This window comes from Hylobates moloch, unplaced genomic scaffold (genome assembly GCF_009828535.3).
Source record: "Hylobates moloch isolate HMO894 unplaced genomic scaffold, HMol_V3 SCAFFOLD_4, whole genome shotgun sequence".
Lineage (NCBI taxonomy): Eukaryota > Metazoa > Chordata > Mammalia > Primates > Hylobatidae > Hylobates > Hylobates moloch.
The window spans coordinates 98,486,026-98,511,575 of NW_026652279.1; the positions used below are offsets into that span (position 1 = coordinate 98,486,026).

At 43.6% G+C, this 25,550-nt stretch overlaps 2 long non-coding RNA genes across 2 annotated transcripts in view; one reads left to right on the forward strand and one right to left on the reverse strand.

Annotated features, from left to right (window-relative positions):
* The window catches only part of LOC116466405 (uncharacterized), a 72,742-nt gene that overhangs the window by 45,622 nt on the left and 1,570 nt on the right, over nt 1–25,550 (reverse strand). The window lies entirely within an intron of this gene.
* LOC131383390 (uncharacterized) lies at nt 17,681–23,097 on the forward strand. Its single transcript, XR_009213380.1, has 3 exons — nt 17,681–17,785; nt 19,859–19,942; nt 23,059–23,097. It is a non-coding gene; the product is annotated as an uncharacterized LOC131383390 (long non-coding RNA).

The following is a 25,550-nucleotide window of genomic DNA, read 5'->3' on the forward strand; positions in this document are numbered from 1 at the left end:
AAATACTGCTTGTGACATTCTTGGGACACCATAGGATTTTGGTAAATGTGGGTCTACCTTCTTCCAGCCACAGTAAATTTTGTAGCTAAGGATAAATCTTTCCAAAAAAAAAAAAAAACCCCACTTGCTAGTAGATACACTTTTCAATCCATAAATAAGTTTTAAAGTTTAGAATATTTTACAAGTTACTTTAAATCTAAATGCCCATGAATCTTACTCCTGGAGAAGACAGGAGTCCTGCATTTGTACACACGGGTGACTTCTGTTTGGAGAGCTGCTGGGTGCCCTCAAGGCCTGGGGCATGCTGGCTGTCTGAGAGACCCTTCCAGGGACAGGGCCCTGTGTGCAGGCCAGGGGTACACTACTGTAGGGAGCCCCGGCTGCTTCAGCAACTCTGGAGAGAATGCATCAGCTCCATTACACTTGGCTCAGGGTATTTGAGGGCCCCAGGGAAAGCACACTTCCCCACCTGAGTGGTGGACAGAGACCTCACGCGCCAGCCATCAGCCCAGAAATTCTTCCTGGGCTCTGCTCCCCAATATCCAAGGCCAGCCCTTGATGAAGCCAGTAAGTAAGTGGCATATTTCTTCCAGATCTATTTTTTTAGCTCTTACATCATTTACTGCAGCTTTTGTGCTCAGAACCTTACACCAGGCTCGCACCTCTCTGCTTTCAAAATTATACTTATTTTTTTCTCCATTAAGTTGACATTTTCAGCTTGATGTTATAAAGTTTTTCATTAGGCTGACTGATTCTAAGATATCTGTGGCTTCTAGCCATTTAAAAGCAATGTCTGCCTGTTAAAAGAGAACCTTGTTATCTGTAAAATTAGATCATTAATGATAGAAATTCTGGCAGCAAAAAGTGAAATTAAGAATTTTTGCACAATCTGGAATGGGTTGTTTTGCAAGGAGACGTGTTGGAACCTCTTAACACACCTCACATGGGGGACCATCTACTCCTCTACTGGCCATGGTTTTGGCACTGCATCTCCTCTGGGCTCCCCACTTTCGCTCCCCACCCCTCACTAAGAGCATACACAGAGGATCACCTGCACACATGCATACACATGTGGACACCCAGACACACACACATACACATACACACACACACACACACACACACGCCATCTGTGGTGTCATATGGTCAGCAGGTACCCCCAGCAAATGGGTTTACCTATTACCTATTATGTGATGAGAGACGACATGCAGTATCACTCTGCTCTTCTTTGGATTTTGCTTCTGAAGCAAAATATTTCATCTCCTTACACAAACTGACCTTCAAAAGAAAGCATGAGTTCAGTTTCCTGGCTCTGTGTAGGAGAGGCTCTACTCCTGCAGACAGAGAGGCTTAGCTGAATCCCCCTCCCCAGGGGTGCTGGAATTTTTGCCTGGCCTTTCTCTCAAGATCAAAACAAGAGAATCCTAACTGAAAACACTTCGGTGTTGTAGCTATTTTGGCCCATTTTCCCTCTTCTGCATGCACCTCTCTCAGCGAGTCCTGTGGTTTGAGACGAGGGCAGGGGGTGGGAGCTGTTCATCCCTGTGTCACTGGCAGGGTCCTATCTACCCATGAGGAGCTCGATGGCATCAGTGATGAGGAACCCCATGTCCTCTGCATAACCTGGCCTGGTGTGAATCACACTGCAGTGACATCCTGCCTATAGAACTCCCTGCAAACTGCTTCCCAGCCACCCACTCTCAGCCCCACATAGAGTCAGCCCTCACAAGGGCCTACAGTATCGGGGCCTCCCTGGGGAAAGGAAGCCCCCAGCATTTGGAGAAGCTTGGGTTTAGGAAGCTATCACCCAATTCAGTAAGAAAAATGAAAGCATCTGTTGTTGGTGGTTTTCTTTCTTTTTTTTTTTTTTTTTTTAAGTAAGGGGAAGAGGAGAAAGAGCTTGGTAATGTGATCCTTTCCTAAACCCCACCCTGCTCTGGTGCAATCAGGTAATATCCATTACACAAAGAATTTCAAAGGTTCCTTTTCTGAGACTCTCAGCCACAATGCTGCCCATTGTTTACACTTTAATTAACTTCTGTTTTACTGATTTATTTTTTAAAAAAAGATGAATTAGCCTTATGCTTGGAGTTGAATTATTGCAATTTGAAACTCCTCATACCTTTCCTAAGAACTTCAAAGAACAGCAAAGGTTGTTTATGCGCAGGAAATCAAATTAGCAAAACTATTACAGTGGCTTAATGGCTTAGGGTGGTCAGGTTGATGAGAAACAGTAATTGGAAAGCCCTCCTCCACACCCCCCAGTCTCAATCCGTCTGTTTTAAAGCATCACCAACTGTAAGTAGGTTTGTTGGCTTCTGACTGAGTGACTGCTCTCCTGTTTGCCCATGTAAAATTTCATCTATTTCACATGGAAATGTTCAAACGAGAGAGAAAAAAAATAGAGGTAGAATTTGGGAGACAGAATGAAAAAAAAAAGTGTCATGAATGAAGACAGTCAGCTGAAAACAAGAAACATATTTGAATGTGTAATGAAAAATAAATTGCATAATTCAACAAAAACAAACGCTGATCCATTCAGAAATAAAACACCACAGCCTGTGGAATAGGCACTGGAAATCTAAAGAAGGCTGGCTGACCACATTTTAGGCAGCCCGGGAGAGGAATAATTATATTCTAGTGTCAGCACATCCTCTTTCCACAATGGCCATACACATAGAAAAGAAAAGAAATAGTTATTTTGGGCTGTTTTACAGCTGTGGGAAAACTTAAGCATTGAAGACTTAGAGATGTCCCAGTGGAAATCATATCACTGATGAACAGCCTTTTTCAAGTTTGTGTGAATAAGAATTTAACAAGTGGATATATTTATCTGAGCCATGATGATACCTGGTAAGGATTCTAAGGTTATCTAATAAGAATAATTAAATATTCAAAAGCCTTTTGCTCTTTATGACCAGAAAATAACTGCGTTAACTCCGATGTGAATGATGTACTCGCTCCAGTCAATGGCAATGGCGGTACAGTAGTAGGCGCCAAACCAAGCCTTCAAAAGCATCCACACAGCTCTCCCAAACACTCAGGTGGCTAGCTGTAAAAGGGAGTACACCAGAACAGAAAATAAACTTTCTAAGCACCAAAGCATAAATTACCACGCTTTAATCCTTAGTTGTTAAAATGAACAGATCCTCCGGAACAAACCTTTTCCTGTAACACTAAAATACGTAATTCGGTGTCTTTGACTTCTATAAAGAGTGGCCAAAATTCAAGCCTTAATACAGGCGGTCAGACAGCAGTATTCCAGAAACTGATACAGACCTTAAAAAGATTAAGCGATAATATTATTATAGGTTGGTCTCTGTATAATTTAGAATAACATGTGCCTAGAAATCAGACTGAACCTGAAGAATTCTATGTAACGGGCTATAGAAAAATTTCATAAGCTGTTTCTCTTTGTGGCTATAATAAAAGGACTGTTAGAACTGAATGTAGGTATTTGAGTTCTAGTCCTGGTTTCCCTCCACTTAGCTGTGTGACCTTGAATAATTTTACACAAACCTCACTATCTTCATCTATAAAGTAGGTATAAAAAACACATCTGCCTTCTTCTTAGGGCAGTTCTTCTTAGACCAAGTGAAACGACATTGTAAATTAAGCATTGTACACATGTCAGGGTTTTGTGTTTATAAGGAATTTGGGTGGGTAAAGATATTTTTTAATTGTTCTGCTATCCAAGTTGCATTTTGAAGATTAATTGTATAGGGGATTAAGAAAAATACATTTTTTTGGAACATAAAATCTTTTGGCAGACCAAATATTTGGGGGTTTATCTTACAGTTATTTTAAAGACTAAATTTTTTAATATTGATATTTAAATAATGTGCAGGCATCAGAAGTGTATGGAAGAAAGTGGCAGCTGGTTTCAAGGAGGTTTAATGATTCACTGTTGCTTTTTCCATACGTTTGAACCTGAATAAGGTTTCAGATAATTTTAGGAAGAGCAAATTTAGAGACTCGGATAGTATTTTATAATTGACCTTTTAGTTGTGAAAAAAATTTAAACTCATTCAAAATAAAATAGCAAGTATAGATTTTAAAATAAAGTATTAACCTAGAAAACACACTTAGTAAAATAGACAACTACTTTCAAAAGTTAGCATGCGGGTTATATGGCTAATTCTAGACAAAAACTTAATTGCGTGCTTTAACAAATATTAAAATTAAGAGTGGATTCACATTGTTAAAGAGGATTGAAATGTTTTTCAGTCCAAGAGCACCTTATTAAAAAGTAGACAATGGGGTCATCTTCATTTACCATATGAATAACACAGGTCTGGCAGATGTGAGAAATTTGCCCTGAGTTACATGGTTAGTGTAACTTTGAGTCCAAAGTTGTTTCTTGTTTTGTTTTTAACTTGTGCTGCTTTTTCAGCTATCAATTTTCAAATGGAAGGAAATGAGGCCATTTGATGCACTCAAGTATTATTATACATTTTTTATTTCCTCATATAGTTCAGTGAGAGAGCATTTTGAAAACTATCTCAAACCAAAATGAAACCACCATATGTAAAACACCTGGAATGAGGTTCCAGGTCTCATTATAGGTAGCTAAGGTGAACAGGTATCCCTCTGTTAAAGACTACATGAGAGTTTAATTCAATCATGAGAGAGGGAGAGAAAGACAGGAGTCTCACTCTGTCACCCAGGCTGAGTTGAAGTGCAGTGGCGTGATCTTGGCTCACTGCAACCTCTGCTTCCTGGGCTCAAGCAATCCCCACACCTCAGCCTCCCGAGTAGCTGGGACCACAGGTGCGCACCACCACCCCCAGCTAATTTTTGTATTTTTCATAGAGACGGAGTTTCATTATGTTGTCCAGGCTGGTCTCAAATTCCTGGTCTCAAGTGATCCACCCACCTCTGCCTCCCAAAGTGCTGGGATTACAGGCGTGAGCTACTGCCACATCTCTTTTAAAACCGGGAAGATTTGGGTCCACAGGGGAAAATGTCTAGACAATAGAGAGACAACTGAAAATAATTTTCAGCTGGGAGCCAAGTAGTGTGGACCAGTAACCATGAAAGGATGGCAATAGGCACAGGCTGGCCTGAGCCCAGAAACCAGCTGAGCTAGATGAAGCACACTTCCTGCAGCAAAGTGAAGGACCTAGGCCAAAAACAGGTTGGTAGTACTCAGGAGGTTGCACGTTTAGCAGGACTAAGAGAGCTTTGCAAGATAGCTCTTAAGTGAACTAATTTGCTGTTACACTGAGTAAGGTGGACATAGAGAACAGAGTCAGAAACAGTGACCATTCAAACTCTCATTATCATTAAGGCTATTCGACAATGTTGTGCCCTAACCCTAACCCTAACCCTAACCCTAGTATCAATATTTGTATCCAAGAGAAGGTCCCTCTTCAATTTAGACCTCATTCAGGAATGGACCCATCTCATCAGAAAGCAGGTGGGAAAAGGGAAAAATACAATCCTTCTTATGCTTCTCAGAATGGCAAAGACAACAAAAGCAAAATGCCGTTGGGCCAAGCTTGCATACACCAGACACAGAACACTGAAAGGGAGGCCAGCTGAGACCCCACTACAGGGAGGAACATACATAGCCTCAGGTGCTGACCAGCACATGCTACAGGGAAAAGCCATTTCCAAATGTGCCGATCATCAAGATTTGAAATTCAAGTGAACTTAGAGAAATAAGAGATCATCCACAAAGCATGATGAGGGCTTTGAAACTAGAAAGTAACATCCTAGTGGGAGAGAAACAATTTGAGCAGAAATTAGGTCACTCACAAAGCATAGCCTTGACCAAATCAAAAGGAAATCTATCTCTTAACCAAACGTGGCTAAAGCTTTTCACAATTTGTTTGGTGAGACTAAACAAATCAATATTTGTTTATCACTAACTATACCTAGGTTACCAGTATAGTTATTGCTATGGTGTTTTCTTGGCTTATCCTTCGTTTATCTGGACAGATCATATAGTACCTAGTTAAAAGACCCGTCCAGTTTTTGTTGTAGATAGATATTTATGCTATGTCACTCAAGGTCTGGCAAAACCAGATCAGCAATACCTGAGGCTATACAAAACCCAACTCTTTTCTATTCTATGAACTTCTTCATACAGATGGATGGATGGATGGATGGATGGATGGATGGATGGATGGATGGATGGATAGATGAATGGGTAAGTGGATGAATGAGTGGGTGGGTGGGTGGGTGGATGGATGGATGGATGGGTTGATGGGTAGGTGACTGGATGGGTGAGTGAGTGAATGGATGGATGAATGAGCATATAGATGGATGCACGGCTGGGTGAAGGGATAGAGAGAAGGGCAGTTAGATGAATAGTAGAATTACGAACTAGTACAAAACCACATGTAGGGAACAGATTTGTTTTAAATTTGGGGACTGATGGGATGATACATCTAATACCAATTAAGTCACTGAGAGACAATTTGGCACTAGGTTTTACCAAAAAAGGCAGAGATGTAGTAGAATTAGATGACAGAATGGGAGAGAAGATGGACAGGGAAGATAAGCACCATTTTTGTCTGCACTTCAACCATTGACTTATTTTCCAGTTTTTATTTAGCCCATGTTCACATGTTTAAGGTGTCTGTGATTGATTCTGTTTCCTTCACATCACTTTCAAACTATAAACACGCAGGTGGCAGGGCCAGGTCTCTATGAATTGTCTCCATAAAGGAACTAGTACAAAACCACATATAGGGAACATATTTGTTTTAAATTTGGGGATTGATGGGATGATACATCTAATACCAGTTAAGTCACCGAGGGACAATTTGGCACTAGGTTTTATCACAAAGGGCAGAGATGTAGATTCTAAAGAAAAATTTCAATGTAAAATTACTACCAGAAGGCAAGTTTATGGAAGCAAGAAATATCAATAAGAACTAGAGACATAAATAAGCCTAAAAAACTCAACCAGAATATGGTGACAAGAGCTTACCTCCATATTCCCTCAACAGCCCCTCTTGAAATGAAACCATATAAAATAAGAAATTCAGCACAACCAAAATAATAACAGATGTACTTTAAGTGTTCCCAGACCTAAACACCTTGGAAAGCTGAGGTCGCATTCGTTAAAAATGATTCCTCTCTTAAACAGCTTTGACACATCATCTTGGCTTTAGTAGTGAGCAAAGGAGGTCTTTGAAGAAATCTATACCAGACCAGCTCAGCTCTATCATACATGGTTTTTCTGACCTTTTATTTTTATATCACTGTTCCAATTTTGTCAAGATCATGGAGGTTTTCAAGTGATGGTTCATTGTAATGACATTTTAAAGCAAAGCAGGTCTGTATGGGAGCCTGTACTTTAGAAAGACAACATTGTGGGTTTCAGTCAGCCCCACTGCTTACCGGGAATTCCTCTCGGGGGGGCGGGGTGGGGGGGCACATGGTTTAGAATGCTCGCACATGGATTCTCCGTAGAAACCCTCTGTCCAACCCCAACAGCACTGCAGTTTACTTCATTAACATCACAAGGCCAATTCTACCTGTTATCACGTCCAGAGATAGTGAGTGCTCCATACACATTATTTACTGGTTTTTATGCACCTGACGGCTTAGGAAATGCCTTGAAATCCACTTTAGAATGTTGCTGAAATGATTTCAGTGCCAGGGGAGGAGCAACGGGGAGACCTGTGGGTAATCAAAGGCTTGGGATCGAAAGCCACACCTGGGCAGTGTGGTCCCAAGGTGACACGGGATTCTAGCCAAGCAGGAACGAGTTTGTGCAGAGGGCTGCCTTTGTCTAGGAATTCTGTCTTAGGCTTCTTATTAACACTCTTGCTGTCCATCATCATGTGACCTGACAGAGATGGAATCTCCCACATCTGGGGACAGCATCCTCCAACATCAGTTCACACGAGGCCTGTCCCACAAAGCATACAGTGCACACCTGCCTGAAAATACTGACTGCCAGTATTTTGGCAAGGAATGGAATTCTTGTGTTTTTGTTTGTTTGTTTGCTTGGTTGGCTTTTTTTCTCCTAGAAGTCCCTGTAGGAATAATTAAACCAAAAGTTATTTAATCAATCAAGCATTTAATTAATCAAAGGTATCATATGTATTTTTTTCTAATAGACTGGATAGTCATGTGTTGTATTGCAAGTGCTCAACAGCCTTGTAAGTTGCTAGGCTCTTTAGGCACAGACACTATTCTTCCAGAAGCCGGCCCTGTCCTAGGACTGTGGGTCGCACCTGCACATGTGCGTATTGTGTACATCATCACTGAGCTCAACCACCAGCCATGGAGCTTTCTAACAGTTGACCTGGGGCACATGTGTGTGTGTGTGTGTGTGTGTGTGCGCGCGCACTCCCAAAAGAGTAATGACAGCACATCCAGGAAACAATCAGAAGGTACATCATCCATTAGTTTAAGTTCCACTGAGAAATCAGCACCCTCAAAAGGCCACACTGCAGGCAGTTACAATGAGTGTCAGTACCAAAGTCCTTAGCTTGCATCATCAAGTTGCTCAATAAATCCTTACAAGTGTTGAGGTTTTGCTCTGATATAGGAGCTCAAACAGAGGATGAGCTCAGTGGTTCATGCCTGTAATCCCAACACTTTCGGAGGCCGAGGCTGGGGGATTAATTGAGGCCAGGAGTTTAAGACCAGCGTGCACAACATAGCGAAAACATTTTTTTAAAAAATTAGCCAGGCACGGTGGCATGCACCTGTAGTTCTCACTACTCAGGAGGCAGAGGCAGGAGGATTGCTTGAGCCCAGGAGTTCAAGGCTGCAATGAGCTATGATTGCACCATTGCACTTCAGCCTGGGCAACAGAGGGATACCTCATCTCTATTAAAACCAAAAAAAAAGAAAAAGAAAAAGAACTCAGACAGAGGCTGTGTCTTCTTCATGCTTCAAATTGCTTCAGTGCCAGGCTGGCCGGAGGTCCAGCAGCATCAGCCTCACCTGCAGAGTTGCTAGAAACGCAAAGTCAGGGCTCCACCTCACGACTCCTGGAACAGGGTCCATATTCTCACAAGATCCTCAGGGGTATGTGGGGATGTTGAAATTTGAGCCTCACTGCTCTAAAGTAGACAAACAGGACGCAGATTTTGGGAGCCACCTGGCAAATCCCAGAGACACGACTCCACCTGTCATCCCTTGAGCCAAGAACCAGCAGAAGTTATGGAGTGCTTATGGCAGCTTCCCCACCCACTCCTTTGCTAGTCCCAGTTTTCACAGGGCAGAGAGATGCTCCCCGGGTTGCCAGCATACTCCAGGGCTCAGACTGGAGAGAAAGTAGAATGAGAGGTGGCTCTCAAAGGTTTGCAAAGTCTTCTCAGGCTGAGCAATGAAGTGTGCCTTCTTCCTGTATCTTCCACAAACCCACATACAGTTAAGAAGTTGAAGAAAAAAAGAGGAACAAGGGACAGTTGAAGCAAGCCTACTGAAGTGTCCAATGAGATATAGTTTTAGGTTTCTGGATAGAGGTCAAAAGGAGTCTGATGAACCTAAACATCATTGATTAAATCATTCACTCATTCACTTGATATTAATCAAGTAGCTACCCTATGGGAGGCCATGTTTCAGGTGCTGTTGTGCCAGCACCATCCCTGATAGAAGGCTGGACATCCCCAACATGAAAACAGGGTCCCCAGAGCCACCTCCTATCACACAGAGTTTCCCTCCAAATCAGAATCCCCTCAGGAAAGACTCGGCAAGGTACAATAGGCTGTTTCTCCCAGCAAGGTCAAGAAGTAATCGGGGTGACTGGTTTTCAAAGCAGAGCCTGATCCACCCCTGGGGAAATGCCCTTGTTGTCTGCTGCTATCTGTTTAAAAGGTGGCTCCTTAAAGGGTTAACATCATCCTCAATGCTACTCTCAGATCCTACGCAGAAAGAGTATTTAAAGCACATCTCCTCCACTGCTATTTATCCACACGCATTCCCCACCCTAGCCTAATCACATCACTACTTCAGTCTATTAATAAAAAGGTTGGTGTAACAAATGGCTATTTAAAGTCCTCCTTCAGGAGCAGACGCCTCTTTGCCCTACAGACTCCTTGAAAGTAGGCACCTGTCTGAGCCCCCCGGTCGGCCTGCCAGTTTGTCTTGTTCATTATTTCTTAGTTCAGGGAATTACCTTATTTCATGAGGCAAGAAAAATTCCTGGCACTCTCTCTCATTATTAAGAATGATTTCTTTTTATCCTTAATCCCAATGCCCAAACAGTCAGTTGCCCATGGCAGGAGCTAATGTGTGTGCATACCTGAGATAAGCGCCAGTCCTCTCGGCCTTTTTATTAGGACATTATGTTGGATGCCTCTTCTCCCTTCAGTGCTTCGATGTAATTTCATTCCATGTGAATGGGGGTGGTTCTCCAGAAACCCCAGCCCTAGTGAGACACACATTCAGATTTTATGAGGTAGGTGCTGAATTCGGCTCATTCCCACTGGGACAGGGATTCAAGGGCAGCCTTTCAGAGCACATGGCTTTCTCTTTATGTCGCACAGGTTACAATGCAGACTGCATGGACCACAGTCTTCAGAGCAGGATTTTCCTCCAATCTGAATAGGCATATTTGCAATCATTTCCAAATGATACTGTAGAAATTACATATTTATCAAATAATCCCGCTTGGTTGGTTGTACCTCTTTGTACATCCTGAAATCATTTTTATAACAACATGGAAAAGGGAAGGCTCCTCTTTGGACTATGAGAACTAGGAATTCATTTCTATTCTATTAAGAGTTTCCAAACTAAATTTTTTTTCTTTCCTATATCAAATAAAGTGATTTTTGTGATCATTTTCATGTAAACAATTTGCATAACAAGAGCCAACATTTAAACACTGTGTCTGTGCAGTTGTCTCCTGGCATAGACCGAGAATGTATGAACTCAAGATGTTTGCCCCTCTGTCATTCTACGATGTGAGTGGACAAGGTTGGGATGGAGACTGGAAGTAGAATTTTCCAGAAGGTGTTGCATATAAATGTGGAAGTATATATATATCCTCATTATAATGGGTGAATTTTATAGCTATGTCTACATGTGCAAATTAGTCTATTTTAAAGTGCTATACTATTACCAACATAAGGCAGCCGGAGTGGAGATGAGTCCCAAGATTAATTAAAAGGAACTGGCTATTTAAGAAAGTAAAATAACTGTGTCTAAGTTGGAGAAAGATGAGTTTGGAAGCAGACAAACGAGTGAACCAAGAGAGAAATGGCTGCTGGCTCTCTGCCTGCAAGTCTTTAGAGGATGTGAGTGCCACTGAGGAAAAAGGGGACTGTTGTTTCTCATGGCACCAGGAGGCTGTGACTCGGAGAAAAGAATGAGATTAAAACTTTAAAAGCAAAGATAAACCTTCAGCTCCAGAAGAATGTTCCCTAGAGATTGCTCTAAGCTAAAGAAAATTATCCCTAGGAAGTATACTCATAGGATTATAAAGGGAAAGTCTTAGAAAACCTGAACTCATGTGTCTCAAGCAAAGGACTTGATGTCCCAGTAAGATGTGTATTGCCCTGAATTTCCACTTTCTGCCTAATGTGAGGCTCCTGGACATGGAAGAGAATCACGTGCTGCCATGCCTCTACCCCAGTGTGCCATAACATGGCCCAAATGCTGCCCAGCTTCCCACATCTGTGCAGCTCAGAACTGCAGCGGGTCTGTGTGTGAGCATTGGCACTAACCCAGCAGGCTCCAGCCTTGAGGATGTTTCTCAGGATGTGCAGCCACCAAAGAGGCCCCATGAGAGGATGATTCCCTATACCCCTGAGTACCTTCGCCCTAGAGAGCCCTGTTGTCCCATCTGTCTGTAGGGAAACGAGTGCTCCCTACCTCAGTACCTTGCCTGGGGAGCTACCTGTGATGGGCTCTGTGACAGACAGCAGAAACACGGCTCTGATCATCAGACAGCCGCCTCGGTGGTTCTTGAGCTGAGAACACAGTCACTGCTTGGTAAGCACTGAAGACACCACAAGCAATGCAGACTTCACTGCCGCATTAGCTGCCTCTGACCAGTTTTCTCAAGGTAATTGTACCAAGAACACAGAAGGACCCTATTCACCCTAAATCCATGCATTTTTGCAACTGCTTCTCCCACCTGGAACTGCAAAAGAAGCAAAGGTCCAGCGAGAAGCATCCAATGCATAATCCTTCTCTAGTGACCCATAAGGAAGCGGAAGCCATGGGGCTTACAGACTCACCATACCAGGCCAAGAATTGGTGCGGCTTGCAGAGCTCAAATCAGATCCACATCCATTCCTGTGCCCACCACACCCACATGCATGCTACCTGAATCCTGCACTACATCCCTCAGAAGCTTTAAAGCTCATGGTGAGCTTTAAAACCAACTGCCAGACACCACTCCTAGAGACACTGGATTGAATCAGTACCCCAAGCTAGAATGTGCAGACATTCAGAGCCACTAGGGCAGCTTATGGCCATCAGATGCTTATATGCCAGAAGGCCTAGAGATGGCAGCCAAATCTTGACTAGTCCGTGTGTCAAGAGATACTAGGTACTCATTTTTATAGAGAAACTGCCACACAGGATGCCACATACTCTGCCTACTTGATTTCTATTTGGAGGGCAGCCCTTTGTAATGAAAATCACGTTGGGCCTGAATCCCCAGGTGTCGCTTTAGTCACCGGATGTTCCTAAGCCTGCTTCTTTACCTGTGAAATAGACTAATTCTTACCCAAAAGGTTCACTCTGAGAGTTAAATAATAGACAGCATATACGAATGCTTGGTAGCCAATAGGTTAGCTGGATGTTGGTCAATCGAATGCATATTGAGTAAAAGAGAGGTGTCAGATACTTAGAAGGTTCAGTTTTTACACTTGTGGTTTTGTTTGGTTCATTCATTGCCCATGTGTGAGGTCAAGGTCAAGCTGATAGGTTCCTGATTCCACTGCCCCTGGCTGGAATGTCAGCCTCACCAGGGCAACAGCTGCGTCTGCTTTTTTCATGTGCCTAGAACAATGCCTAGAACATTAGAGACACTCGATAAATATTTTCTGAATAAATTAATATGAGGGTAGACAAGTGACTTTGCCTCCCTGCATCTCAGAGCCTGGTCACTGTCCCGAGGAATCTGAGCAGTGTCTTTGCATCATGCCTGGAGGACACTGACCATGGGGATGCCTGTGATGCTCAGACACAGCCCTGCATGCAGAAGATCCTACAGAGGTGGCCCAGAAGCACCTCTCAAGTGCCAGGCAGTGCTTTAAGGCTTCTGGAAACATCCGATGTCATTATTTAGGGGGAGATTATGAAACAAAGCACTCTTAATTTTCTTCTATTGCTCTTTTTTGGGGCTTAGAGCAAAGTTAGTTCAAATATTTTTAAGCGGCTCTCATCACATAGGACTAAATGCCTTCAGATCCTTCTATGATTCTGCAGGGAAGTTGTTTCCGGCTCTGTCATTTTGTGAGAAAAATTACTTGCCAAGGTGTCTCTTGCAGTGTATGGCCTGGTATTCCAGATGGGATCGGGTCTGGGCAGAGCAATAACAACATCTGCCCTTAAACGGTGCCAGGCCCACGTGAAAATGCTTTATACGAAATCCCTCATTGAATCATCTGAGCAACCTACGGGGAGTGGGTACTGCCATTATCTACTCGTCCTCTCACTTTAGAGAAGAACTGAGGCACAGAGGGTTGTTTGTTGTTTTTCATTCTTTTGGTTGCGGCCACACAGCTCCTAAGTGGCAGAGCTGCAACAGGACTGTTAAAAGAGAAACCTTAGCCAAATTAAATTTAACGGAGTTTAACTGAGCAAAGAACGATTCACGAATTGGGCAGCCTCTTGAACCAGAACAGGCTCAGAGAGACTCCAGCGCAGCCACGTGGTGGAAGGAGATTTATGGACAGAAAAAGGGAAGTGACGTGCAGAAAACAGAAGGGAAGCACACAAACAGGCAGATTGGTTACAGCTCAGCGTTTGCCTTATTGGAAAACGGTTTGAACAACTGGATGCCTCTGATTGGCCAGAATTCAGTGATTGGCACAAGTGTAGGTTACAGTTTGTTTAAACCTCCATTTAGGTTATAATTCACTATATACAGAGAAATCTTTAGGCTGAACTTTAAATATGTAAGGAGGTAGCTTTAGGCTAAACTTGCTTTAAGAGAACCCAGGCCATCCGGTGCCATGATCATGCACTTATTACTGAAATCCGCCTTCTCCGCACAGAACAGGACTGCTACCTCCCCTACTCTGGGTACTGCTTGCCTATCCGTGAAGCTACATCACATCTTGGAAAGACAGAATGGCTTGGTTTAAAACACAAGACAGAGACTTTAAGAAACATCACATTGTCTCTCATTTGCCGTCTGTAGTACCTTGGCCAAGGGACTTAACTTATCTGAGCCTCAGTTACCTCATTTGTAAAATGAAGATGGCATCCACCCTGAAAGGTGGGCCTGCACAGTGAACAGGAGAAAATACTCATGCTGTGCGTGGCGCTCAGCGATGGGACAGTGTTGCTGTGGGCAGAAACAAGGAAACCTGAGTAGAGCGCCTAGCTCAGCTGCTGGGCCCTGACAGTAGCTGCTTAATTCAGGTTCACCCTCTCCCCTTCTCCTCTTTCACTCTTGACTCACTTACCCAACGGGCTTTTTTTTTTTTTTTTTTTTTTGAGACCGAGTCTTGCTCTGTTGCTCAGGTTGGAGTGCAATGGCATGATCTCAGTTCACTGCAACCTCTGCCTCCCGGGTTCAAGCAATTCTCCTGCCTCGTCCTCCTAAGTAGCTGGGATTAAAGGCGCCTGCCACCACACCTGGCTAATTTTTGTATTTCTAGTAGAGATGGGGTTTCACCATGTTGGTCAGACTGGTCTCAAACTCCTAACCACAGGTGATCCACCCACCTTGGCCTCCCAAAATGCTGGGATTAACAGGTGTCAGCCACCACATCCAGCCCCAACAGGCTTTGCTAAGTAGTCTGCTGAAAAATATGTGCCCCATTAGGCAATTAGGCATTTATATTTTAAGACCTAAGTCTGGTTCCTTATTTTTGTTTTCATTAAATTTTGCTCTGTGAGAATCAGCATCCAACTTGTCATATGCTTCTTAGGTTCTTATTCACGGATCCAGCATAAAACTATACCTGAAACTTCATACCATCTGCAGATTTGAGAATTCTACTGCTCATAGCTTTATTTATTCTACAAATTATTTTAAAACCTTGACAAATACATTGCTCACTGCCATATCAAACAGTATACAGCATTTTCTCCATTTCCAATGAATATAAACTTGGCCATTATAAACTATTGGTTATGTTTTAGGGGGCAAGTGTCTGGTTCCCCAATTAGATTATACACTTGCTGGAGCCACAGAAAAGTCTGTATGCGTTCTCTGGTTTCACAGAGTAGGTAATCAATACATTTTTACGGAACCAAGTATACATTTGCTAACTGATTTGCCATTGAGATATCATCATTTGCTAACGACACTGGCCCTTACTTTAATCCAATGACTTTGCCTCTCACGCCTGCATTTCTGTAAGAATACTGTTTTCAACTTTACCCTGAACTCCCATATCCCACAAAACATGGAAACAGTGCTTGCTACCAGCCAGGAATGTCAGTCTCATCTGCCAGGATATTTGTCTTATGTACCCATCAGCTAATATGCAATCACTCTACCTAGTCTTTCCAGGAACGATCTATCATAGGACATCCTTGGAAAAGCAAGCTGTTATTTTCACAAAATGTTGACCAAATCTAAACTTTGCAACACTTGCTTTCCAGGATAGTTTCAAAATCTAGTTCTTTTTTGTAGGAGGACGTCAAAAGATTGGGAATTCATAAGCAAACAATTATTATTCAATAGTTCTCACTTCTGCCATGACTGTAGGTGGTAAAACTATTTTGGATAAGCTTGCAATACTAATCACTCAGTTCCTCACCTATAAAACAAATGTGCTCCATGGTTCTTGCATCATGGCTTAGAGAAAAATAGATGATGTGAAAAGTAATCGGTTCCTGAGATGCTGAGGAAAATGAAGGTAGGTTCCATTAGTACCTACACCTTGCTAATAGACAGTATGTTCTGTTCCACTTCCTGGAATTTAGAAATCCTTTGTGTTTTCTGTTCTGATAGGGTCCAGTTTCAACATAATTTGGACGCTTTTCAGTGAGTCATTACCTGTTGAAACTCGAGGGTGAAAAATGGAAACCTTCACACAATCTCAGTTTTGTCAACTCAGACGACATTGCTCTAATTTTTGACATAAAACTTCCTTGGATGCAGTGGTGACAAGAGTGTTTCTTCACAAGCTGGGTCCCAACAATTACTGCTGATGCCAGATGAACCCAGAGAGGGAGCGCCAGAGGTTCTGAAGGCACACCTTTTCATACATCTTTTTATTTGAAGTGGCCGCACGATCCCCCAGCCCACTTAGTAGTAGTCCCCTACCAGTTCTCCTTTTAATTAATAGACTTGTGAATAACCACAACTGCCTTGTGGGACATGCCAAACACTAAACAGATGACTAAGTTGCAGTGGGCAATCTGCTCAACACAGGGTGCCTTAATTTAAGCCATACGTGGTGAAAAACGAAGGCACGGCAAACATGCGGCTCAGTGTATAGCTTTTGGTCTGTTTCAAGTTAAATAAGTCCCTGGTGTGCAGAAAGTAACATCCATAAAAGCGAAAGCAATGGCTCTGATTTATTACCACCTGTTAGCATGACTCTGACCTGCTTGAATGGGGCAGGCATTATAGTCCAGAAGGAGAACAGGGCTCACTCAGGTCTGGGCAGGAGCTGAGGCCGGTGAGGATGCAGTAAAGTCCGCTGGGCAGGAGCCCCAGCGAAGACTTCCTGCTGCGTGCCAATGAGCAGGTAACTGCAGATGCCTGTCGCAGGGTGGGCAGCACTCAATGTGCCGCCACTGTCATCTGGCCCAGTTTATGGACAAAATCCATCTCTTGGGGGCTGCAGGGAGGGGCTGGGGTGGCGGGTCGTTCATTAGAACCTGGCCGGAGGGCAGCTCCGATCTGTAAAGGACAGCTGTCTAATTGGATTTGCTTGTGTGTACTGTCTTAGCTTTTACAATGGGAATAGGCTACCCGGCCTTTCTAATTAGATTGTTAAACATAATAGCTGAATGGCACAGCAGTGAAGAATTTGCCCTTCTCTTTGTAAGCGCAAAATAGGGCTCAGAAAAGATTCAGGGTTTTCCAGCCCATTTCCCCCATCATTGTATCTGATGGTAATGAGATGAAGTTTATTTCTTTTTAAAAGCTCCCAAAGGAGCACAGGCCAGGTTGAAGTTCAAACTAAATGTCAAAACACACACAGGCAATACAGTAGCAAACTTCTGTTTTCCTTGGGCCTCTTGTTTCCCCTAATTGGTGCCTTGTTGGTAGTCTCTACTGAGAGACCAAGAATGAAATGGGATTGGAAATTGAATTACCCTGTCATCCCTCAAGGTGGTCTTCAGACCTGGGTTGAGAAAAATGAGTAGAACAGGGTGGGAAAGACTCACTTGCTGAGGCACTGGGTCCAGTCTCCTGAGTCTCCTAGGAAGCAGCAGGAAGTGGAAAGAAAACCAGGGAACAAAAGAGAGGAGCGAGGAGAAAGACAAGAAGGCAAGGCGAAAGACAGTGGCGCTGGAATGATGTCATCACCCAACCCTGTGCCATTTTCATCCTCATCTTCCCATTGGAAATGACATTTTCTCTTTAAGGTCTGTGGTTCTCCAGGATTCCATCCTGCACCTCGTTTCCCAATTGTCATCCTACAATTGTCATCCTTCCCTGACATTCATCATCTAGGGAACACTGATCAGACACACAATTCAGGTTTGATATCAAGAGGACCTGCACGTAAGTTTTCATTTTTTTTTTTTTACTGTAAAAGGAAATGTATTTCTTTGTGTCTTCTATGCTCTTTAGAATGTAAAGTGCCAGCACGACGCAACATTATCTTCTGTAGGGTTCATAGAAGTCACCCATCTGATGTCTGAAAAGCCCTCACAGCTTCAGCCACTCACTGAAGTTGTCCTTCTCTTTAGGAAGTGCAGAAGAAGATTTTCCTTCTTCTGAGGCAGCCACATCAACACTGTGTCCCCAGAGTCCCACCACCCAACAGACACAAAGTCTCTGCAGCAAGGAAAGAATTTTCTTCTTAAATGCATTCAGGAAAGCAAGGAATGACCCCAGCAGGGCAAAGGACAGATTACAACAGCGGAGATCACGTTTGCCATTTTTATTCTGTTTTGACATCATCCCAGAGAGATGACTACCTGGTTTTTAGGAATATGAATAATGAAAGCAGGCAATATATTACTCAAAACCAGCAACAATTTAAAAAAGAAAGAACAAATGAGTGGATAAATGAGCAATTGTCCACCTTCCTGAAGAATTTGAGCTGTTATTTTCCTCCTCCTCTTGATCGTTGGATGCCTTCCCTCTCTGATTGTGATCCTGAGATCTCTTTGCCAAGATTCGGCAGTGACTCCAGAACTCAGCTCTATTTATAGCCCTTTGTTCGCTACACAGAGTTCAAACATTCTGTCTGTGCATTTGGGTGGTTCGACTGTGGGGACACACCCTGCCCCCAATGAACACTTGATTCATGGGTTATAAATCATGGCCCACAGGTGCATTTTTGTCTGGCCTGCACATTTATTATTTAAAAATTGGATCCAAATCCCTGGAGCCATGACAAACATTCTCTGGATTGCTAAGCCTCACTGCCACCTCTGTATTAGGTCTGGCTACTTCCCATGGTCAGTTTATCTGCCCAGGTCCTGAAAGCCTTGAAGGTTAGGACTCCTATTTGTCTCAGCCACTTTGTCCTACTGTCTGCCCAAACCTTATGACAAATGTATCTGCAGATTCACATGAGTATACCCTCAAAATTCAGTAAATCCTCCCGTGTAGTGATTCCCAGAAAACGTTTGTCAATCTTTGTAGCTGTTTTATAACTCTCCTTAAAACTCACTTCTCTGAGATGTTGCTAGGCTTTTATTTCCCATACACTCTATATTGAGAAGGATGATCAATGGAGAAATGTGAATGAAAATTCACTAAAATGGAGACAAACACAACTCTATCCCAGCAGGGCGAGCCATACTATGTCTCCCTATATGTTGCTGTGTTTCAGATGATGGGTGCATGGATTGGGTGGGACTGGACCCGCTTACCCAGTTCTATGTGATGCCCACCTAGAACAAATGGTTACTATCAAGCACATTTTTCTAAAGTGATAAGAATAAATAGCATTGCATGGAAATTGTTTAAAGAAATTAGATTCATCTCTTCCTAAGTTTTAAAATATTGATCCATAAAATCAGCACAGACCCTGACCTCTGCTCTAAATCTTTAAATAAAAGAACGATGTGCCTGCAACGAAGACACTTGTGCAGAAGTACAGTTGTGCAGTCATGGGAAACCCAAACACTGGTTTTGTTTTGAAATGAGAGATCCCTCTGCATTCTGCTGCCATGTGATGTTTCTCATTCCATTCTTCATTCTGCACACATGGGTGACTTTAAATCAGTATTCATGGAAACAGCTTTAAAAGGTCCTGAAATTGAGAAGTGGATTATGTCAAGGACTAAAATTACTTGAGAACTGTTTGATCATGCAGATTTTGGAGTATGATCAATTTGACACATGTGTCCATGACATGAGTGTGTGTGCGTTCTGTATTCCTGCAGCAAACATGACATGTGAGCAGAAGTTGCTCCGCACGCTCTATATAATGTTTTATTTAGTTTGGAACAGGTGTTGCAAATAGTGTCTCGAATATTACTAGAAATGCTCCATCACACTCACATTCCTAGCAATCCTTTCCTTTCCTTCTAAAAGCTTATTGACAGCTGATTGTGCTCCTTGAATTTCTAAGAAAACAACTTTCCATCTATATGTGAATGCATCGTTCTTATTTTTCAGGCATAAGTATCAGATAATGTGGCTGTGTGTGACAAACGGGAGTTGGAACAGAGGACTTAACAAAAAATTGGAAAAAAAATGCAGGTAAATCTTTCCTTAGACTTACTCTATTTTTTGGTCTAATTCCAGAATGAGTTCTGGAAAAATATTCCTGAAATTAAAACGTCATGGGATGAAGTTGGTCTCAGATGACTCAATGTTGTATTTTCCTTGTATCTCCTTTCATTTCAAAAGTAATTTTATAAAAAGAAAAAAAAGAATTAGAGGCTAAAATCCCAAGGATTGGTTTCTTATCAATTCTTGCAGGCATGAAGTCCAGACTTTTACCTAAGTAATGATAAAGGCATTGGAATATGTGATGGCTTGATTAACTCATTTAGAGTTAAAAAAAAATGCTATTATGAGATGGGCAAAAAGAACCTCTTTTACCCTTTCCCTTTATGTTATTAGTACAAATAGGACAGCTGAGACCCCACACAAAGACTAGGGAAGACCTGTAACCCCTGTAAGTGTGCAGGCGAACACTGACATTAAAGTTCAAGGAACTTCTTGGCTGGCACTGCCTGATCCTTCTCCTCTCTAGTCACTCCCATGGAGCTGCTCAGTGGCGTAGACGCCAAAGCATACTTTTTTCCAATCCCAAAGCATCTCTTCTCTGTAGCCAAACTGACAGGGACAACAGTCATGATATAATCTTATACAGAAAACAGGGTGCTGGCAGAAATATGCCTTCTGCGGAGACGACTCTGGGACTTTGAAGTTCCACCTCACAGCCTGTTAAAGGTCGCACAGTCTCAGAGGGCAACACAACCAAAGGTAGAATCCTCAAGTTAAGAACGGCCTTAAGAACCACCGACAGGGCTAGGCGCAGTGGCTCACGCCTATAATCCCAGCACTTTCGGAGGCCGGGGCGGGCAGATCACAAGGTCAGGAGTTCGAGACCAGCGTGGCCAATATGGTGAAACCTCATCTCTACTAAAAATACAAAAATCAGCCGTGGTGTGCCCCTATAGTCCCAGCTACTCTGGAGGCCGAGGCAGGAGAATAGCTTGAACCTGAGAGATGGAGGCTGCAGTGAGCCAACATCGCGCCACTGCACTCCAGCCTGGACGACAGAGAGAGACTCTGTCTCAAAAAACAAAAACAAACAAACAAGGACCACCGACAGGGCCAGGTGCAGTGGCTCACGCCTGTAATCCCAGCACTTTGGGAGGCCGAGGTGGGTGGATCACGATGTCAGGAGTTCGAGACCAGTCTGGCCAGCATGGTGAAACCCCTTCTCGACTAAAAATACAAAAGTCAGCAAGGCATGGTGGCGTATGCCTATAATCCCAACTATTCAGGAGGCTGAGGGAGGTGAATTGCTTGAACCTGGGAGCTGGAGGTTGCAGTCAGCCAAGATCGTGCCACTGCACTCCAGCCTGGGCAATAGAGTGAGACTCTGTCTCAAAACAAAAACAAAAACAAAACAAAAAAAACCCACCAACAACTTGTTGGAAGCCAATGGAAAGGAAGTTTATGGTGAACAACAATACTGTCCTTCACAACAATGCTGTCCTTTTATGCAAAAGGCTTCCTCAGTAGGGGTGCTGTCTTCATCCTGCTCCATCTCACTGCAGTCTTCTCATGGATCCCCCAAAGTACAATAAATAGCTGTTGTCCCCACCTTGCAGGGGCAGCCAACTACAGTCCACGAGGTGAGAATGGTTTTTACATTTTTAAATGATCAGCGGAGGGAATCAAAAGTTGAATAATATTTCATGACATGGAAAATTACAAGAAATTCGAATTTCAGATTTACTAGAACACACCGTGGCCATTTTGCGTCGTCTAGGTCTGTTTTTCCGCTACAACCGCAAAGTTGAGCCACTGTGACAGAGACCCACAAGGCCACAAGGCTGACATGTTATTACCTTGACCCTTGCAGAAAAGTTTGCAACCTATGATGTATTCCATTTCCAAGCCACTGGTGAGAATTCCAACACAGCCTCGATTCCCTAACTCTAACCCTTATCCCCACCCTCACCCAAACCCTCTAACCAACAAATATTAAACAAAATACATAGGCAGCCTGTTACCCTGGCAAACAATTCTGCCAGGAAATAGCAATAGGTCAGGAGCTGAGATAAATCCTTCTAGCATAAGTGGTGGATATTGGTGCCCCAGGCCAAAAAGTTTGGTGTGCCTCTGTCAGTTACAGAACACTGGGCTGTACTGTTCAGACCCAGGAGAAAAATCTTTATGTGGTATATTCTTTTTGCCATAATTAAGAAGAGATGCAGAGAGCGAGCAGAGCAAGATGCCCCAATAAGAAACGACGCAGATTTTCTTGAGATTTTCACAGACATGTCTCAGTAGGTACACATATGGCATTAGCAAAGTCCCCAAAGACAAACGCCATTTACTATTCACTCATTGATTCATGAAACTAATGTACCCATTTGCTCATTCATTCACACAGCAATTTTTTTTTTTTTTTTTTTTTGAGACGGAGTCTCACTCTCTCGCCTAGGCTCTGGAGTGCAGTGGCGCCATCTCGGCTCACTGCAAGCTCCCCCTCCTGGGTTCACGCCATTCTCCTGCCTCAGCCCCCGAGTAGCTAGGACCACAGGCACCCGCCACCACGCCTGGCTAAATTTTTGTTTTTTTTTTTTTTAGTAGAGACGGGGTGTTTCACCATGTTAGCCAGGATGGTCTCGATCTGCTGACCTCATGATCAGCCCGCTGCAGCCTCCCAAAGTGCTGGGATTACAGGCATGAGCCACCGCACCTGGCCACACACAGCAATTATTTTTCAAGCACAGGTGATTCATAGATGACATAGTAAGGGCCCTACCAACAAGCAGCTTAGAATCCATTGAAGAAAACAGACACATGAACTAAATAAAATACAGGGTAACTATTCCTAAATAGAAGAGCACAAGCGTAACACACCAGAATCAATTCCTTGTTTCTTTGTCTAACAATGAGTTCCCACTCCCTGCCTTCTCCAGGCTAGAAAAAAATTGTCAGACAATACCAGCCTAAAAACAGTGCATTTGAGAATTCAACAACTCAGGGGTAATTCAGAACAAACAAGAAATGTATCAGCAGAAGTCTAGAGTGGGAGAGGCTGGAGGGATGTTCATACACACACACCACCCCCATCCCCTAGTTCCCCTTCAACAGATTACAGGAAATAAACTTTTTTTTTTCCTTAGCTGCTGTGCACATAAAGAATATGCAGCCTGAACTAGGCCTCAGGAGAAAAGTCGTGCTGGATCTTTATTCATGGTATGTGGTTAAACATGTTTTCATGTTGTCAAAGATTAAATAATTAGGAGAACATGGTCAAGATCAAAAGGCAGCACCATGTCACAAGCAATTAGGAGGCTCCTACAGCTGTGACAACTAGGGATCCCCGCTGGTACGGTACCTGCTTTAGCAAGCCATGTGGGCGCAATATGAAGTCTAGATTGGGCACTTCAGGACTTTTCATTTAAATCTCGTTAAGAGGGTTGCAATCCAATAAATAACAAAAATAACAGCTAAAATGGGTTTTAAGTTCAGCACAATAGAAGAGGGGAGAAAAAGAAAATGCAAGTCAATTGACTATAAATTAAAAATCTTTTCTGGAAAAATTCTAAATTGAAATGTATCACACGTCTTATAACGGATCTCCAACCCAAGATATGTGCAAAATCCTTTTTTCAGTGTCTGTACACTCTCATGAAGACAGACACATGCTGATGATTCAAGTGAGTTTACAAACGGGCATGTAAGTCATCATAGCAATATTAAGTGGGTTTTTTGTAGTGATCCTACCGGTTGCTTAATTTTATGGATTAGAATGTCAAAGCGTGAACCAGAGAATCTCACCTGAGAATCTCCTCTACAGTAAAATCCTTTTGAAAGTGAAATTTGGCAATGGGGAAACAGCACGAGTAAGTCTAAAATGAAACATTAAAATGGTCTGATTTTCAAACCTTAAAGTTAAAATCAAGGTTTAAACATCCCTGTGGTCTGATCTGGGCACCAGTTTTTATCCCCAAGTCTTCCAGAGTGTGCGGGGAAGTCTTCCATTGTCTGGGCTGGGGCTCCCATGCAGGAGAGCCACACACGCTGAGAGGAAGAACTGAAGAGAACTGCTAATAGCCCCAGATGTGGCCCAGTCCACACAATCCAAACACGCGGGTCGGCCCTGGACCCAGCTCGGTTCAGGAAGTCACAGAATTAAATGGTGATTTTACTCTGTGATTTCTCACCATAAAGCTTCTATTAAAACAATGTTCATGTGGTTAGTTTAAAACATTTCTGTGGATAAGAAAAGCCTTGTAACCCTCAGGCCAGATTATCTGTGGATACCACTAAAGTCCCATCAACAGCCCAAATGGCTCTTATCTGCCCTTGACAGGACCTCATTTGGCCCCATTCTGAGGTCCTCTCATTCCTCCAGCATCCTCCCAGAAGTCCCAGAGAAGCTTCTCATCTGCCTTGATATCCGCATGGCCTGTGACCTGCACTTGGGTGGGGCTTTGTTCGAGGCATGAACTGCTCTCCTTTCAGACTATCATCTCTAAGAAAATAGCCAGGCAAGGAAGGACTGCCCTCGTCCCAGGCCACGTGGACTGTGGCCCTCGAATCACAACACAGCTGCTGCTGCCCACTTATGTGTGCCTGATGGGGCCACTCAGTCCCTGCACTAAACTCAAGGCTGCCGCCTGCTCTGTGTCTCTTCACTGCTCCAGAATTCTCTCCAAGTCCACTCTGCCTCTTTAGAGATAGCGGCCATGCCCCCAACGCTCCCCACTCCCTGACACCTGCCTCTGTCCTCCCCTCCACTTGGCTTGCCTGGCACACCACTGCCTGGGGCCCCCGGTGGCTGTGCTCTGCGTAACCTGCCTTTCCACCACAAGGATACTTGAGCCCCTCATGGCATAGCTTTTAGAGTTTTGTTGTTTTTTGTGAGACAGAGTCTTGCTCTATCGCCCAGGCTGGAGTGAAGTGGTGTGATCTCAGGTCACTGCAGCCTCCACCTCCTGGGTTCAAGTGATTCTCCTGCCTCAGCCTGAGTAGCTGGGACTACAGGCATGTGCCAGCATGCCTAATTTTTGTATTTTTAGTAGAGACAGGGTTTTGCCATGTTGCCCAGGCTGGTCTCAAACTCCTGACCTCAGGTGATCCACCCTCCACGGTCTCCCAAAGTGCTGGGATTACAGGCATGAGGCCCCGCCCCCAGCAGAAGCTTTTAGTTTTTGCACAACTCTGTCATCCCTACAGTGTGCACTCACCTGAAGGGGTGCTGGCTCTGAAACGACTCTCATAGCAGGTGCTGCTCCCTCATCCCGCAGGCCCTGCTGTTAGAGAGCTGCTCCTCCCTGCTGGCTCCTCTCCTAGGGTCCCACATGGTGACTGCCTTAATGTCCCCTGACACCTCCATACAGACACAATCGAAACATCTCTCCTGACCCTGGTTCTAACTGACTCACTCGACGAGTTTGAGATATTGGAGCAGAGATGACCACAAAGTTAATGTAAGCTGACAGTGTGATGTAACCACTGAAAATGCGAATGCTGCCCTAAGCTGAAAACCCTCGTGTATAGCACCCGGATGGACAGAAGGAAAAGTCCCATGCAGTGCACCGCCCGTGCCCAGGCCCACTGCAGGGTGCCACGCTGGGCTCTGGGAAATACACTTTTCAAGGACAATTTG